Here is a 19,550-nt window from a genome sequence, read left to right on the forward strand (position 1 = left end):
GAACTTTTATTTTGCTCGGAGATTTTATTTTAATTGGTCACGCCCGCATAGATTGACGCTGTGCACGAGGTGGGGGGGGGGGGGGGGGGGGGGGTGCGTGAAAGGCTTTTGGTGCTGCATGCAGCCAGGCAGGCAGAGGCAAGCTTTTATTGCTGAATTATTTATAAGACTGTCTGGGAGAGAGTAATGCTCCTCTTGGACGAAGAGAGGTGAAGATCTAAGCTGCTCATACGCTCTTTCTAGATGGGATTTTGCACTTTCTTCTTGTTAGAGTGCGGAGAAATCAGTTAATTAGCAGAGTATTTGCGACTAATAAACAGCCTGTACTCATGTTTGTAGTTCGGCTGTGTACTGGGCTGAGTCTTGTTTTTATTTCTGTACATTTAGATTAGAGAAATAAACAATCTGGGAACTTATTATGAAGATTCTTTTCGAACAGCCTGACTGCTGAATTTAATGATCGGACTAGCTGATTAATCTGACATATAGCCCACAGAATGTCAATCGATGCTGAATCCATGCATGTCAATTTAATTTGATTATCTGCACTGTACAGCCTCAGAAACAGGCAGGTGGCTTCTGTGTCTGGTCTGCAGTCCTAATGTTTATCGTCCACGGATCAGCAGTTGTTTATGCCACCTTATGTCTTCCTCTAAAATCCATTTCCAGTAAATTTATGCAGCACTTCTACCTTGTTTTTACAGCCCTACTCCACCGGAATGAGGCGACTCCATTTGCGCATGCGCACTCCCCCCATTCATCTCTAGGGATTTCTCTCTCTCTCTCTCTCTCTCTCCTGTCTCGTGTGAGACCAGCAGGCGGCTCTGGGCTCGCACTTCTCCGCCGCCCCGGTTGTATCTGACTTCTCCTCGTTGCGGCTGGACGCTGACAGCTCGGCTCCGTCTCCGTCTCTCTCATTTGTCGGATTGAGTTTTTTTTGTGGTCTCTTGTTTGGATTTCTATCTCTTGCTGGACTTCCAGCCGCTAATTACCAGCACCGTAAGTTGGTTTTAAGATTTGTTGTTTTTTTTCTTCCTGGCTGTGTTTTCCTGTGTTTTTTATGGAGGCTTTCGCACGCATGTGATCAGCGTCTCATCCGGACAGAGACACATCCAGAAGTACGGCAGTGTTAAGAGTATTTGTCAGTGATTGTTTAGTTTAGTAAATGTAGCCAACAAACTCTCTTTTTCTGTTGTGCTTTTGCTTCCGAGGCAACAATGCAAAGAGGAACTACACTTTCCTAATATGTTGTGACAGTGTTGTCAGTTAGTGTATTCAGACTATATTATGTTGTCAAACTATATTATGAACAGAAAATTACAGAGAAGAATGCAGAGGTGGCGGTTTGACTGTTGCTCATCTCTTATAGCAGGTGTCTGATAGCACACTTCCGCACTGTAGTGGGCCTGCTATGAGAAATATCTTATTTTTTTACCCCTAATATTTTAACTCTTTGCTTTTCCTGTTGTATATAGCCGATTGTTTATTTACTTTAAGCAACTTTCTTTTTTTAATTTTCTTTATACCTTCATGGATTCTGTTTTGAGGAAGTAAAACCTGAAAGTTGTTGAAGCGTGTTTCATCATCGAGGTTTGCAGTTTCCTCTGTTTCTCTTTCTTACACACACACACCCACACACACACACACACACATATAATGCACCTCTGTTTTTGATGTGTTGTTGCGTGTGTGTGCATACGCATGCGTGTCATGGAGAGAATGGCAGAGAGGAAGAAATGCTGAACTGTTCCCTCTTCTTGCTGAACCAGCTTGTTGGCATACCTAAACCTAGCAAACCAGCACCTTATTTCTTATGACAACTGGAGCAGATTAGGATCAGTGCGTCAGCGTACAAAGGTCCTCACACCTATACTGCCTGTACAGTGTCATGCAAAACTTTACAAACAGCTCCTCTTGCTGCACTAATCCCAAGTTTGTAGCAGTTCTTGTGTTACGTGCGTTGTTGGTTTTTGTCTTAAATTAACATGCTAATCATCCGTGCTTCAGTGGTTCCTCCTCTGTTTATCAGCTCTTTGTGCCTGGTGGTCTCCAGGCTTGACTAATGGTCTGTTGCCTTTAGGGCATTTGTGTTTGCTCCACCCTGCTCCACCCTGTCTCTAATACACTCAGCCACACCTGCCTTGGTGAGGTGGAAATGTGGGGTGTCTTTGTGTTTAATGTGCAGCTTTTGCTTTACTCAGCTGATTTATTGTGTGAAAACACTGACTTCTTCAGTCGTGTCTTGTTCCTGCTGCATAATGCTCGTCTTGTGGCGTGTATACAGTGGACTTTGTGAAGGCGTTGGAAAGAGTCAGCGAGAGATGGGGAGATGTGTGTGTGTTTTGTATTCTTACTTCTTCATGTAGTTATGTGTCTTTTCTGCAATGGAGTGTGATAGATAAATACCCAGTGGCAGCATCACAGAGTGAACCGACTACCAGGCATAGGTCAGGATGAGGTGGTCTGTGTTTGTGTGTGCATACTTTACCTGTGTACGTGTAAGTGTGTATGCTCAAGGCCCCATGAGCACTTTCAGCACAGACTCTTTCTCGTAAGCACTGACTTGGCAGTGAACTCTCTATCGGTATCGACGAGATAAAAGGATGAGGAGGCAGGGAGTGAGCTGCTGGTGCTCAGATCACAGTGTAAAATCTGCCTTCACATCCTTGTGTCTTGTCTCTTTCTCTTCTTTGTTCTGGGAAATCTTTAATATTTTAGCTCCTCATTGTTTAGTGTGTGTCTCAACTCATGATTGGTTCAATTTGTCAAAGGACATATTTAATTGCATATATCTAAAAAATGAATCAATCCCATCCTCTTTTTACTACATAAATGACAGAGCGGTCAGTGTTTTAACTTCTTTGAAATGTGCAGTGTGTGTGGTACTTGTCGCCATGGTAGCCAAAAAAAAAATGGCAGCGAACCTCCTTCCACCCACACAATCCTATATGTCATATTGGGAATCATTGGCTCATGTGTTGATATGTGTTAAGGGTGTCGATCTTTCTACCACCCCGTATTCCGCCTTTCCTTATATCAAACAGGTGATTGAAACACACACAGTGGATTTGGATTGCTTCATTGAAATTTTGAACTAGATTTGATTTTCACTAATGGAACTTTACGTGGGCCCAGATACCCAGATTAAGGACACATAGAGAACTGGCAATGCTGCAGTAGGTGCAGTAGGAGCTTGCACAGTGCAGACAAACACAGACACAGCAGAGTGACAGTTTAATATCAGCCACAAACCACAAAATTCTATCTTTGTCAGGTGCTAATGTTGTAAGAATTTGTTTGTCAAGTTTTACTTTACAGCCGCCCTCCCTGTAGCTCTCTGATTGCATGAAGAAAAAAATAACTTCTGAACATGAAAATGTTTTTCATGAATGGTTTTCAGACTTCTCTTCATCTGTGTGCAGGCTGTGTCTGTTTTATGTATGCCTGAGACTGGTGTCATGCTCTCTCAGCTGCTTTGAGCTCTGGTTTGTCTTATGTCAGGTTCACAGTTTATATTGTTGTGTCAAGAGCAGAAGAAACACAGTAATGTCACGGGACGTCTCCTTCTCCTGCCTCTGCAGCATCTGTGTTCTGCAGCTCAGTGCCTATCACTGAAGCAGGAGTCTGCCCACCAGTTTAAGATTCAAGCATACAACAGCACATTTAGAGTGTCATCTGGCAAGGAAATGAAGCACTAATCCAATTGGCTGGAGCTTTAGTAAAAGCTTGCCTAATTGGCTGATATGGAAACTGGCTGCCAAGGATCCAGTAAGCACAACAGGGAGTTGGGGAGAGTCCCAGTGGTGTCGTGGTGCAGGAGAGACTAAAGGGCAGATAGCAGTGTTCTACTGTTTTGAATATTCCTCCACATACAAAGGATCCGTCTGCACCCTGCTGACTCAGATCCAACCATATCTTATTTTCAGCTGTATTGTTTGACATGTGCACATGCAAATACACCCCCCCCTCGCAGTTCATCAGCAGGAACAAGAACGGCTTTTGTCATGTTTGCGGAAACATCTTACCAACTGGCAAAGGAACAGAGCCATCAGCACACGAATGTTGACTGTGTGTGTGTTGCAAGAAAAAAAAGACGCGTCTTTGTAAAGCTATTCCTGTTTCCTTTCACCTCAGTGTGGAATCCAGGAATAGGTCAGAGTGACAGGGATGAGAGAGAGAGAGAGAGAGAGGGAAAGAGACATACACAATGAGAGACAGTTACAGAGAGCACAGGAGATGGCCATGTAAGGTTTCCTGCACCACAGCTTGCACCACTCCAAACAAACACTAAACCTGAAATAAGCTATTCAGGGGAAGGTTTTTTAAGGTGCTTGAACTTTGGATTCTACATAGAGATGCCTGAGAAATTAAGTTTTGATTGCCTTAGCTGTAAACAGACATAAGTTCATTTCTACCATGGATCCTAATAGTACTCAGCCGGCCTTTCATCAGTGCCTGAGAACAGCTGAATTACAAAATGAATGCAGTGACAGTTAACAGAAAACTTTGTACATTTTATTTCTGAGATTTGGTTCAATATTCCTTTAATTAGAGAGGGCAGTGAAGTATAAATCATATGCAGCAGTGTGTGCTCATCTTTGCTCTGTACAGAGAATTGAAAATCAAATATTGACATTTTTTATTACAAGGGAAAAGGCTCCAGATGGCACTGATCACTTAGAGTTTCTCTGAATCCCTGTTCTACAAATTGAGACAAATGCCAAATAAATTTCTTTAAATTATTATTATATTGACAGTGCCGGCAAATCATTAATCCCAGTTTTATTTCAATCAATGCAAATTTAAAATGGGATAAATGACAGGCAATTTCCCACTGTGCAGAAAATTTGTTTATCCACGTAACATTTATGTTGCATTGTTTTTTAGTGAAGAGTAACCCCAGACTTTCCAACTTTCCAGCCTCCTTCATACTGTAACAGGCTGACAGGCCTACATGGTGTGAGACAAGAAACTCATTTGACTGAGGGTTCTCTTCGGCTCATCGACTTTCAGGGGTCAGCCATAGTTCAAATGCACTCTGCTGGTGCCCTCCTCCTTCTCACTTTTGCTATTTGAGACATCTTTTTACTCATTATATATCAAATAATCATCTATATTAACAAGACAAGACAGTAGGCAGGAGATAAAAAGGACAGATGTAACAGCATTATTATTATTTAGAATATCGCAGCCCATATTACAGAACGCGTGTATACATCTGTTTGTCTATTTAGGAGTGAAGAGATTGGGCAACGAGAAAGTCTTCAGTTTGACAGTTTGATGTATGGAGGCCCACCTGCTGTATCACTCACTGTCTGCTCACACACATGCACACACTGACAGCAACATGCAACACCTACACTGTACACATGTTGATAACCCACTTACACAGACAGAAAACCATCTCTCTCTCTCTGTCTTTTCTCACAGCTTTCCTCACTCTCAGATTTGTGCATGCACACACATACACACACATACATACACACAGCCCTCCCCTATCCCTCCCCTCTTCTCATGTCCCAGCTCCGCTTACTGTGTCAAAAAGAGCTTAGATCAGGGAAACCATAGCTTTAGACTTCCAGGAAGATCGAGCTATTTATTCAAACCATGCAGCACCATGTTTGGACTGTGACTGGAAAGTTGCCAGTTTAAATCCCAGTAGGGCCAACAAATTTGGTTTAGCCAGTGCAGTGTTAAATTGCCGCAGAGCAAGGCATTGTGCAGTGGAAGCTGTTTCCCAGTCAACTAATGTGTACATCTGAGTAGTGATCTTCAGTATCTAGAGTCTTATAATTTATTTGGTTTATGATATTTTAAAAACCTGCATGGCCCAACGATTTTCTCTTCTTTTGCTGAAGAAACTTTTTTGTCTGGCCCATTTATTTTCATGCACCTGTCTATTGACTATGACTTAAAAACAACAGCTAATTGTACAATCTTCAACATTTTTTCAAAAAGAAATAGTTCACTATTGACTGTTCTGCATGCAATGCATGGTGCGTTAGATCTCATAAGGAAACTTACGGCTCAATTTGAAAACAAACAGTGTGTGTGCATACGTATTTGTGCCTGCGAGCAATATACTCTCTCTACTACAGTGACCCACTGACCGGTGTTAGCAGATTAATTGCTGCTTTCATGTTAAGCTGTGGCGTATCACCCCATAATTGGTAATGGAGATTATCAGTGGGATGTGGTGTGGTGCATGTGAGAGTTCTATATCTGACTTGGATGTTTATCTAATAAAGCAGGATTTATGGGATTCTAGCCCCTCTCCTGCAGCTCACGCAGACACGCACACAAGGATCACTATTAAAATGCACATCTGCTTGTTATTGACAAACTAATATTACATATTTCATCAAGTAACACACTCTACCCTCAGAGTTATAAAAATGTGACTGTTCAATAGACCAGAATCAAACATATATTCTTAACTATAACATAGTTGTGTGTCGAGCCTCAAAACTACCAAGCTGTATCCAACCATGTTTGTTGTGCTTGCTGCAAAGATGAGGATAAAAAAGCAGAGGACACAACAGAGCAGCACACCCGTCCAGACACACACACACACACTCGTGAGCAGACACTTGCCGTGAAGTGAAGCTTCCCCCCCATATTTCTCCTGAGATCTTTTTCATCGTTTCACTCCAGCACACACATCACTGTCAGCCTGAGTTGCGTGTACACACAGCCACCATTCAGTCAGCTGCCTTCGTGCATGTGTGAAGGGGAAAAAAATAGAAACAGGGATGTGTATATGTGCACAAAAAATCTATATGCATTTGCTTGAATCAATAAGCCATCACGCTGCCTGTTTGTTGTATCTGTCTGAAGTGTGTTTGGTGCCAAATAATAATTTATCATCATTTTGGGGCCTATAGCAGACAGCTTGTTCTCATTTTGTGCAGGCAGAAGATGAAAAACAGAGTGCAGTCCCTCTGTTGGACGGCCATTGTCATCAGTTCATATCTATAGTCATATTACAAGCCGATGATACTTATAACTCACGAATGATGTTGCTGCAGTTCAGAAGAACTCATTCATTAGGCCTCTTGAATGTGAAATATAGTGTGTTGAAAAGCAGATAAGCATGTATGCATCATGCTGCAGTCACACCAACCGCTCACAGTACTTATAGCATGTGAGTGTGGGCATGACATCTTGGTTATCAGGTGGGCACCTTCCTTCACAAATGACTCACTGGGTTAGAGACATCTCAAGAAGGCTGCTGAACAGTGTTTGCCAGCTCCCCTGCACCACCCATTTCTGTTCCCAATCTCAGAAGACCCAGTCACACTGCATAGATATCATGCCACGATCTCAGTAAAATGAGCTTCTTTTGGCAGGAAAATGCAAACCCTGAGAGCCAAAGGCTCGCTCACCTCCTGTTACCTGCTCAGCCTGTGGAACAAGGGCCCAGGCTCCACTAAGAGGACCTAACTGTGCCTCAGCTCATAAGTGATAAAAAAAAACAAGTAAATGTAAAAATAAATCCAAAAACAGCAGCCGTCACTGGGCTTTTATAGCTGATATGATTTGGTGCTGAATGAGCTGTAAGTGGGAATGATAACAACCCAAAGACCATGATAGTTCTTTAATCAAAGAAAATTAGCATTTTATATTTTTTCAGACTTTCTGATGCTGACATTTGTGGAAAAATGTCATGCAATATACTGCACTGAGTAAACAACAACCTAGTATTTATATTTATAATATAATGTTTTTTTTAGAATTACTTACTAGATGTTTCTCTCCATGGTGCTGAAAATATTTAATTCAGAAGCATTGTTTTGCTTTTGGCTAGCTTCTCTTTCACAAGTTAATATGTACTTGAGAAACTTGGTCAGTCAGTTACAGTATGTAACTTCAAATGTGTCTGCTATGTATTTTCAATACAGCTGTTAGGTGTCCTTAACATCATTGAGCTATATCACTTAATTGGATTTAATCAAGCAATCCCACAGCACAACTTCCATTGAAATAAGGAAGGGCAGGAAATTAAGTTCTGGTTTACTATAAATAGGAGACAGTGTTAGGTGTTGCAGGTGGGGGCTGTAGTTAATTGGGACTCCACACTTGGTTTTATTTCCGCTAGAATGCACAGCTATCTGCTACAGGCTGTTTAATGACGACAAAAAGATGCAAATCAGAAAACAGAAGTGGCAAACACGTTTCAGGGCACATCAGGGGAAAAGCAAAGTGTGGAATTGGGTTGTCTGAACAACTTCCTTTCACCGGCATTCAGAGCTGTGTGCCTATCAGACTGCTGAAAACGTCTCCTTTGAGATCTGTCTGTTTGATGCCAGAAGGCAAGGCATGCTACTGCTAAATGTAACAGCACCAAACAACCAGCAAAACCTGAGAGCCAAGTGGTTTTCTAAATGAAATTAAATGTACATGAGAAAGAGATCAGCTCTGACACACTGACATAGGCGTCTATATTCAGCCTGTCTCAGTCGGAAAGGCTTGAGTTGGGGATTGCGTACGGTCTTAATTTGTGTTAGCAGATAAAAGTTGACCCAATATATTTACAGATTTACAGCCCAGCACAATGTGAGAACACAGAGAGCACAGGGGAACCAGCCTCTTCAGCTGTAGCAGGGAGGAGGGGTGGGGTGCGGGGGGTGCTGCTCTTTATGGAGAGGGTGGATAATTATTCTTATTCAAATGCATCCCTCTTTAAATCCTGATCTTTGGCAGAAAGTGATCAAGCAAGGGAGACAAATCATAGGTTTTCATTAACATTTGTATCCATTACGTTATTACTGCAGTAATGCTGTATTTTTACAGTAAAATACATTTTGGCACTCAGGCCCTTATTATTCGATTTGTATTCCTGCCTTCAGAAGATGTGTTGAAAGGTGTGATCCTTTTGCATCATTTGCTTTTGCTAGACATGGCACACAGAGAGGCAGCAAAGCATGTTGTTAGAAACACATTTTACAAGTATCAGTTTTCATCATCAATGCTAAGCAGGTTCCTCTTTCTGGTAAGGTTAACTACATTAGTTCCTCATTAATGGACCTTACAGTTGACTATATTTAAGGACTATCTCAGTGGCAGTTACATTTTTCACACCTGTGTAGCTCTAGTCTGAATCTATTTGTGAATATTGTATAGATCTTTATTTACATATACAGAGTTGGGGTTTTCCAGTAAGTCGTGTTACATTCACTGAACAAGGTAGGGCACTTTTATTTGTTAACTTCGTTAGACTTTGTCAGTCATCAACTCTTCTTTATTGTTTTAATGCATATGAACTTTAAACAATGCACTCCACACACACCATCTCTTCAAGCAGCAAAATCAATACATGGATGTAGTCATGTCAGTACGTATGGTCCTGTTGTTGCTATAGAGCAGAGCTGGGCAAAAGTTTCCATAAGGGCCACATTGACTTACATAAAAAAGGCAAAGGGCTGTCTTTTTTTAAGTAGCCCTCAGTAGTTCTTGATGTCAGAGATTGAATGTAGCTACACTGTAGTCCAGTGTTTCTCCAGCTAAAAGCTTCCACATGACGAGGAGCTTTGCTGTTCCCTTGTTCATTTTATTTTAAAGCCTGCAGTGTATCTCTGCACCATTATAAGGCATATAAACTGCTGCTCCTCTCTGTAACATGCCAGCACCCTGCACCGCCCATGTCAGCATCCCATTTGCAGACCAGCGCACAAACACATGAGATTGGTCCACATACAGCAGTTGGTTTAGATGTAAAGACGTAGGAGGACTGTTGCAGCATATTACATATACCGTAGTCAGCTTAAGCTATTTCTGTTGGCCTAGTCAGCCAGCCAACATTTGGCCCTGCCCATTTTGTACCAGCGCTGCAGGTTAATCCATTCAGGTCTTAAGTTGTTAATGACTTTAAACTCTGGACAGGCCCATTTAAAAATGTTCATATAAAATGTATAGATTTACAGTGAAGAACAGCTAAGAAGGAAAGCAGAAACACTGCATAAAGACTGAAAGAGGTAATAAAGGTTAGAGGAGTCATTGTGTAATAAGTTGACCTTCACCAAGAACATATCTGCATACTCATTTGTCACACTACTGCCCAAAAAAGAGCATCCATATATTATTTTGTCTTGTAGATATATCACTCGGGCTAACACACATACTACTAGGGCAGCATGTACAGTTTTCTAATAAATAATCTGCAAAATAGTAATTATCCTGACAGCATTCTTTATCAATAAAGGTTTAATTACTGTGCAGAATTGCTGACCATGGTTTTATGGGATACTTATACAGTGGCAGTGTTGGTTGGGGCAAACCCAGAACCACAGCAGACCATGAAATATTTGGGGCAGATTACATGTCATAGATTAAAAACTACAAAGGGGGAATCTATGAAAAGCATCATGTTGATGTAGAGTCTGTCTGCAATAGCTTAAATATTGAAAATCACATGAAATAGTTGGTTTTTATCCAGTTATGTAAACAAATAATCTTTAATCCTCCGATCTTTAACCCACTCTGGATGGATAAACGTTTAGAAGCAGTAAAATGTGGGATGCTTGGCTGCAGTTAGAGAGAAAAGAACAGCTTTGGGAAAAGACAGGTATACAGATTGATCCATTTCCAGCACCATTAGGAGGCAGCAAAGCCTTAAAGTGGTTAAATTAAATACAGTAATATACAGTTACTAACAATTAAGGATAGAAATTTCATAATTGTGATATATAATCCAGAAATGTGTCCTCTCTGTAAGTTATTTACACTCCAATACCATGAATACATATTAGTAAATTAACCCCTAACTAACTAACATGGTGGAGCAATCAAGTGAGACTGTGCCACTGATAATGATACACTTAAATTAATGCATTCCTCTTAATCCTACAAAGGGAATCGGTCAGTTTTACCATTATTATCAGGTACATTGCTTAACTTCTGGTAATTAGATGGTGTACTGTTAATAGATGAACTTTAGTTTTATTACAGTTTTTGCCATGTAGTAGGTGGCAATGAAAACAACAATGATGGCTCGAGAGATAGTTCATGAAGGCAGAATATGAAAGAAAAGTTACTGCTGTGTTTATTAGCAGAGGAAGGAAGGAATGAGGGTGTAAACAAAGGAAGCAGATGATAGGGGGGGTTGAGGGAGATGAAAAGATGTTGAAGGGGTGAGGTAGGGAGGACAGTCTATTCGAAAGATGGATGGATGGACAGATGGATGTGCATGAAGACGGCCCTCATCTCATGCACAGCCTAAGGTGAAGAGAGGGTGACTTCTGCTTCAGACTGATACCACAGGCTGAATCGATGTGATACCTCTTCCTCTCTCTCTCTCTCTCTCTCTCTCTCCTGTCTTTGTCTCTCTGTGGGAATTCTCTGACCCAGTTAGCTTCTCCACCAAGCAGCAGCAGAGTTATTTTTACATATTACCAGGAGACAATACTTTGTCCTCTGATCGTCCTCCCCTCATCCGTATGCTTCCCTCCGCTCACCCATCTTAGCTGTTGCCATCCCTTCCTCTCCTCTCATCCTCTTCCTCTGCTCCTCTTTTCTATATTTGGCTCTGTTGGCTTTGATCATTCGTCCTCCTTTAGGGATCAATCAACTACACACTGTGTAGGATTCTGCCTTGATTGTTCAATATTGTCACAATAGGTTGACAATTAAGCACACACAAAAGCAAATCATAAATCGAGGCTGGGTTCTGGAATATATTTAACCATGGGACTCATTTGATTTGTCCAAATATAGTGTTAATATAAAAACTGTTGTATGTGACAGCCTCTCTCTTTCCCTTGACCTATAGTTACTTTGTCAGCTGGCTAACTCCATTATTTCAACAATCAGAAATGGATAAAAATAATTAGCAATCAGTCCTGTCCTCTAAAGAAAGTGGTTAATCAGATAGATGCCTGAAATAAGAACAAAATGTGCTGTAAAGAGGGCACATTTGCACATTGCTATAGCGATAATTATCACTTGCCGGAAGAAGACAAATGCATAATGATCACATACTGTAAATAGTACCGCGTGAGTTAGATGAGTTAAATTAAATGACTACAGAGTTTCATTCATAGTCGCTGAATCCTTTCCATATTTAATTATGCTTTTCTGACCCCAAACATCACCCGTTCCTCTCCCTGTTCCTCTCCTCTCCTCCATCCTCTGAGAGTAAAGGGACAGAAAGTGTGTAGACAGGTCATCTGTTCGCTTCCTAATGATGATGGATGGCAGGACTGCAGAGAGCTAGAACAGAGAGAGAGAGAGAGAGAGAAAAGTGGAGCGATGCAGGGAGATAAAGAAATAGCAGAGTAAGAGAGGACTGTGTTTATATTTGTGTGCTGGCGGGCAGATGGTGGGAGTTTTACTGATATGTTGATCCTCAAGTGTTTATATCATTCTTGTCATCTTACCTGATAGCAAACAAACATACACATACACACACACACACACCTGCAAGGTGACATCTGGTGTAGTTCACACATCTGAAGACACACACACTCACACATACACAGTTCCATCTCTGTCAGTTGTGACTTTTATGGCCTGTTTAGAAGCAGTAGAAGGTGCATGCAGTCTCTGGGGTGCTCTCTCTCTCTATCTGTCTCTCTCTTACATACACACAGTGATTTTCTCACAGCTTCCTCTGAATCCCGATATCTTCATAGTGAAGTCGCTTTGCAAAAATGTTTGCATCATCTCAACTCTACTGTCTGCATTTTTGTCATAAACAATATCTCTGGGTAGATTATCAGCAAACAAACACCCTCTAACTTAACCAATACAGATGACAATGACAACATTTCACACAAATTTCAGCGGAATAAAACAATTAGATTTCATATCCAAGAGGTCAAAGGTCAGCTTCTCTGTGGCTTTATAACATTCTTCAAAACGTATTGCATATAAATAAAGTTTATGTCATATCATCACATATTATTTTATCCACTTTTGATAACATCTGAATGTCATTTATATACCTAATAGCCCGTTGGATTAAAACAGCATCTGTTGGGCAAGTTTCCTGGCTGACTACATGAGGGCTAAATGCTGCCTATTTGACGATTTGAACCTAATGTGCATGAAACAAAAGCTGTATGTTCCTCTCAGTCGGCTCTAAGACTGTGTGTCACATTGTCTTATGAAGTCTGACAACAATCTTACATGTACAAATAAAGTTGCAAACTTTGCCCCTACATAAGGCCTCATTTTGCTGCTCTTTCAGTACTGAATGAGAAAACACAGCACCGTTATTTTCTCATAGACCTGGTTCTCCCAGCATAGCTCACCTCTCAGCTATCTCGCACCTTCTCATCTCAGACGTCCAATAGGAGTGTGAATGTCAGATAGAATGTCGAATAGGAAGTGTTAAGACCTCATCTGGTGGGGTTACCACACAGTGCGCACACACACGCACACACTGACACAGTGGTAAAGTCTCACCCTTTCCAAAGTACAGACAAGGAGGCAGACTGTAGCTATGGCAACCCAGAGAGAAGGGAAATGATTGGATAAGGCTTGGATTTGTTAGGAGCTACTGTATGAAGCCTAGGGCGAGTGTTAGTCACTCTTTCACATTTAGTGTTTGTGTGGTTGTGTGTATTGATGCAAGGACTCAGGGCTCTGCCTGTTGTCAGATTGATATGATGTGCACATCATTTTCTCATGGTGGTCCATAAACCTGGAAAAAGACTGAATCACATCCATTGGTTGCAAAACGCTTGCGTGGCAAAGAGAATGAAGTGAAACACGTCGCAGGGGAGATGCAGCTGCAGAGTGGCTGTGACATCAAATAGACCATATAATAGCCCAATGTCTCACTGAAGAGTAGGCGTATGTTCATTTATTTAGGTTTTTAGAGCACTGCTCTCAGTTTTGATCGTCAATATCCTGTCATTTCTTTGATGCTACCTTTAATTGCAGTTTCCGTATAGCTATACCTCCTACACTGCATTAGTGTAAAAGGCACTTTGTACCACCTGTAGGGTCAGATGCGTTTGTGTGTTGTGCTCGGTAATGATTAGACTTTGGCTAATATGTGAGAAGTTTTCATTTTCAATGAGGAAGAGGAACTTTTTTCTGTTCCTCATGCTGCATGTCCACCAGAAAAACCAAAGTCCAACCCTCGCCCTGGAACTTGTGGGCTGTGTTGTGTTCTAGCTGGTACTTATATAGGGTTGTCACTTCTGAGTAAGTGGCTGAAACTGTCACCTAAAGCACAGTATTGATTGGGTCCTTTTATGAAAAAGCTCAAAAGGTAACAAAGACATCAAGTCTCACAAGGACCCAGGGAGGTTCAGAAGCTTTTGGCATTCGACACCACCAGTACTACACCTTTATTATCTCATCTTGGGATTGTAGTTGAACAGCAAGTGGCTAAAATGGCGGAGTAGCATGGTAGTTGAAACAAGCAAACAAAAAGAAAACACTTTTAAAATGCCTGCTGATGGGGTGTGGTAAAGGTTCAGGAATGTTCAGCATGCAGTTTTCAGCATTGATTGTTGGACCTGCAAGTGTAAAACATTTTATTTTGTATTCAGAGCTGCAGAGTAAAAACTGATCAAAGGACAATATATTTAAGCATCTGGAGGTCTGCAGTATCTGCGAGTGCTATCTGCATTGCTTCGCTTGACAATTGCTGCATAGCTGTAACAGGATTTAGAACACTGTCTGTTAACCTAAGGATATTTTAGTAAAGCGAAAAAGTTGCTGCGCCTGAATTTTGCTCAGTGCAGATCCCTTTATCTATTTTTTACTTCTTTTTGCAGAACAATAGAAAGAGAAACCCTTTGATCAATAGTGGAAAGATACAATGCTGAAAAAGCATTACATTGTCTTTCTTTCTAAATAGAAGTCATTCCTTTTCTAATTGGGCTCTGGGCCTATAGAGAATTTGGGGGTTTTAGTCCAAACCCAACATAAATGCTGAGTGTGCACTTTTGTTTGTGTGTGTCTAACAGCGGTAGCTCTAATACAAATGTGTACAGTGTAATCATTTAAGCTCTGCGTTTTTGTACAGGAAGCAGAATAAGGAAGAGATTTAGTTTTAAATTGAAATTTTCAGATTCAGTTGAACTGGTCATAAGATCACTTTATAATGGCTGCATCTGTATGAGCTTAAATTGATTTTATTGTTGAGTGAAGGAGGAAGCGATTTGACCCACAAGAAGGAAGAACAGGGAAACTCCCTGGCACCTTTCACTCAGTCTCCACATCCCATTTTGAAAGTCCTTTCCACTTCACTCCCCCTCATGCTGTTCTTTCACTGTACGTCCAGCTGGTAGCAGCATCTTCATTTCTCACCCTGCATCATGCACATTGCTGGATTCTGCTCCCTGCTGTGGCTCCAGAAGGGATGCAACCGCTCTGCCCTTCTCATAATCCTTCTCTCCCCTTCTCGTCCACGTACTCATCACATTGTCTTTGGAATGGCTTCACCCTCTAGTTGTTTCCTGATTAGAGCCAAGGCTGAAACAGTGGAGATCCATCGTCCAGTCGGTCTCATACTGAGGAAATATAGAATCGGAGAACCAATTCCAGGGCCTCCCTCTGTGTGTGTCTAACTGTGATGTTTTGAATTGTCTGGTTATTTTCACCTTCTGCTGACAATTACACTGACAACAACACACATACACACACAGTGATCTCTGAGGAACTTCATTAATTCAGAAAATTGCTGTTGAGGGTTTTTTGAATGCATGCAAATTGGATGCGTGTATGCGAGAGCATCTAATGTAATGAAAATGATTTATAACGGAGATTATCTGGATTAGGATTACATGTAATATTTTTAAATTGTGAAAGAGGTTAGGAATACTCTATCACATCATAATTACTACTAAAGTGTATGAATATTTAAAAAAGGATTGTCATTTTCATTTTATTCCACAAATTAAGTAGCGAAACCCATTCAGTATAAAATGGAATGGTCTATTGTGTATTGTGTTTTTATAAAAGCACACAGTGTTTCACAGTGGGATCAAATAATGTGCTTCCAGTGACATGTCCTCACATCTCAGTGATTACAATGTCACTTATTAATATTTTAATCTGTGATGCCAAAGCTAAATAAGTTAAATAATGTATAAGGATTAGACAGGTGTTTTACTTAACCTTAAATATTCTGCTGGGATTTGTCACCATGGTAGCTGAGGAAATAAATGGTCTAGCAGCTTAAAGCAGACTGTTAGGTTTGACTTCAAGTGACCTCTACCTGTAGCTACCTGAAGTCCTGTAGACCTCCATGTTAAAATGCCCAATTTTACTGCAAAATCAAGCAGCCTAATACAATAAACTGGCTTTTATGGGTGAGCTCACAGATCGGTAACTGCCTGCAACCGCTCCACTTGTGCTTCACCTCTTTGACCAATTATGGATTAGCTGGCAGTTAGACAGGCTCAGGCGCAGTAGTTGTCTGACACAGGGCAAGAACAATATTGTGCATAAATGACGATACAGTACATGTTTTAGGAATCATTTTCAATCACCTGCCATGTGTGTGTGAAGGCATGTTTCACAGGACAGCTGGGAAGTCATAAACAGTAGTACAGCTTTTAACGATGTTTAAACAAGTGATTTGTGCAGCAGTGCAGTAAAACTGCCTATCTAATTACTGTCTATCTGATGGCTACATCGCTACAGGCACACTGTGCAAACTGATCAAACAGACCCTTTGAGGTGGGGGCATGGTGGAGGCACCTAACCTCACCAGCAGCTGGAGAGGTCCTTCTGTATCTGTGTTCATGATACTCAGCCCTGTTTACATGAGCGAGGGAGGGCATTGCACACGCTGACCTTGGTCGATACACAGATGGTATATACGTGTGTGTATCCATGACATTCTGTAATGAATGTGTTTTTAGTTGCACGTGACCACACAGTGACAGTCTCTAGCTATGACAGTCTGCTACTAACAAGCCAAATGTACTCCTGCTTGACATTTATGTACTGGATCACGTTCCTGTAGCACCTACTGTAGCATTAAATGATGTCTTTGCTTATGCTTCATTGCTCCGTTGCTTCTCAGCTTGACACCTTCAGTACATTCTCATTCTCACTATCACTAATGGTTGACAAATGAGATATGAAGGATTGGCAAATTGAATAATGCTGTCAACGGAAGGTTTGCTTTGCCTTCTCATGAGCACTATATTGAGGACAAGTGTCAGTTATCTGAGATTATTATCTGACAGTACAGTGTCTTCATTAACCCCTGCAGAAGGGAGAGAAAGGTAAAACTACCCTGTGTTGTTTTTTTCCATTTCAACACTGCTGTGCCTGTTAGAGGTGTGACAAAGGATTTATAAGCTTTCTTCAAAAACTAAAGCTCTGTCTAAGGCTGTTTGTGTGTCCGCCCAAGCCAAAAGTCAAAAGTGACTGAATGTCGCCTGAACCAGTTTGTCTTGCAGGACCATGTCATCTACCAGACCAACCAACACCCTCTTCAGTTATGCTCGATTATCCAAGGTGTGACTGTTTCTCCAATCAACACACAGCAAACAGTGTGTTTTTTTTCTGCTCTGTGATTGTGTGTGTGATTTGTGGGAAGGTGTTCCATCGTTGGTTTGTTCTATCTGGTTTGACAGGATCATCATTGCCAGATTTGAGGGTTTTTTTTCTCCACACAGGGAGGAACGTGATTGCATGGAGTCTCAGAGGGTTATGATTTATTGATTGTAATACACTCTATATGGTCTGTTGCCGTTTCACTGAGTTTCACAGACATTAACTCCAGACACAGAGGATAGTTTGATGTTTCCCAGTAGCCAAGCTATCAGGTTGGCCATATTGATTTGCAATAGTAAAGAATTAAACACCAGCATGATGCATCTTTGTGTTACATTGTGTGACAGACATAGAGCAAGCCTCTGTGTTTATCTCCACAACTGTAATTTTACCATCTGCTTTAGCACAGTTAATTATCTAATTCCAAATGTTTGATATGATTATAATAAGCTAAAATCAGTGTCACTGAAACTAAGAGTTCTCTGTTTTCACAGAAATCATCTAAAACGTACAGAAACAAAAGAGAACAGAAACCCAGAAGCAAACACATTGTAAACTCCACATCTCACTATAGTTTTTGTGTCACCCTGCAAATAGAGCAGGACTTTTATTGTGAAATTCTACAGTTTACAGAGTTGTTTTATGTAGATCAATTAGTTTAGCAGTTTATTGCCATACAGGATTAATGGAAGTTTTTAAAAAATGGTTAATGGTTTACTAAAATAACAGATTTAGAAGAATAGTTAACAAATTATTATCAATATGCTCATTTAGAGTAAGCTGTTTGCATGCAAAGCAATGGAGCTGTTGTTGTAATGACAAACATGCAAATGTAACATGGGAGCCAGCTTCCTCCTCTGCATTTTCACAATTCCTGTTTACTTCATTTTCTATACTGTCTTTCAGCTCCTTTTTTCTGTACTCTATTCTTTCATTTGAATTTTTTTCTTTTTCATTTACCTAGCTGTCCCTTCACCCTCCTCTGTCCTCACCATCTGTTAGGTGCCCCCCCCCCCCTTAAATATCTGCAGGAAGAAGGAAATAGTAAAATGACAGTGAGCGTCAGCGTCATTATCTTGTACTTTTCTCTCTTTGCCACTGTGTGCAAAGAGATATATTTAACATTGCAAACACATATTTATTTCCACCATTTTGCTCCTCTTCTTTTTGAGTGACTAAAGTCAAGCCGAACATAATCTCTTAAGTGCTCTCTATTGATCTTAACTATCTTTTGAACTTGTGTCTTCTCAGGTACTGAACCCTGCCTGCTCTGACACCGTGACGACAGACAGACAGACAGACTGGCTGATAGACGCTGAGGAAAAGTGGGCAGATAAACTGATAGTAGGACAGAGGAAGGTGAGTGAACTGAACAAAAAATCGTTCTTATCAATCTATATGTCTTCTGTATCTCGATCTCTGTTTGGCTGCATACTGAGTGTTTACAGAGCAGCCTAATAAGCCAGAAAAAAGAGCTGCCCTGTAGCTGAGAGGTTACTTCACACCCCTGCTGAGTCCAAGACTGAGTGTGTTTCCACTGTGCATGCATGTGTTTAGTCAGTTTGTGTGTTCAGCCTGAGGTAATGTGGCATCAGTCAGGATTATTACTTTTTAGAGGTCAAATATTGAAAAGAAGTCAGTGGTTAACTTGGATAACTAAGAGACCCATGGAAGTGTGTTGAAAATGTGCTGTACAACTTTTCTATCATTTTAAATGATCAGAATAGGACGGAAAAAACAGACATATTAAAAATGCAACATGTGCAGTCCCAGTGCAAAATGGCTTCCAATGAACTTGTGGGCCTGTTATTATTATTATTATTGCTGCACACCCCCATGATGCTTTTAGGTCAGACTCATGTTTTGATCACAGGCGGTCAGAAGCCGTGGTCCTAGTGGTTACCGTGTTTACTCTGTGCTTTGGTGAACTGCCTACTTATGTATGTAAAGTAGCTTTTATGCAATTCACCCAGCAGCCTTCCCCACTATCATCTCAGTGGGAGTATTTTGGGGTCTGCGTGTGTGTGTTTATGTGTAAATAATTGATTGCTGTAGAGATTTTAGTGGATCGCTAGTGAGGCTGA

The 19,550-nt window shown here is 40.9% G+C and overlaps 1 protein-coding gene across 1 annotated transcript in view; it reads left to right on the top strand.

The window, feature by feature from the left end:
* The first annotated feature begins 810 nt into the window (after positions 1 to 810).
* strbp (spermatid perinuclear RNA binding protein) overlaps positions 811 to 19,550 on the top strand; it is a 55,258-nt gene continuing 36,518 nt past the window's right edge. The window contains exons 1-2 of the mRNA XM_028417220.1: positions 811 to 999; positions 18,718 to 18,825. The gene's annotated coding sequence lies outside the window, so the exon portion shown is untranslated. The remainder of the gene's footprint in view (positions 1,000 to 18,717; positions 18,826 to 19,550) is intronic.

Source organism: Parambassis ranga, chromosome 12, assembly GCF_900634625.1.
Source record: "Parambassis ranga chromosome 12, fParRan2.1, whole genome shotgun sequence".
NCBI lineage: Eukaryota > Metazoa > Chordata > Actinopteri > Ambassidae > Parambassis > Parambassis ranga.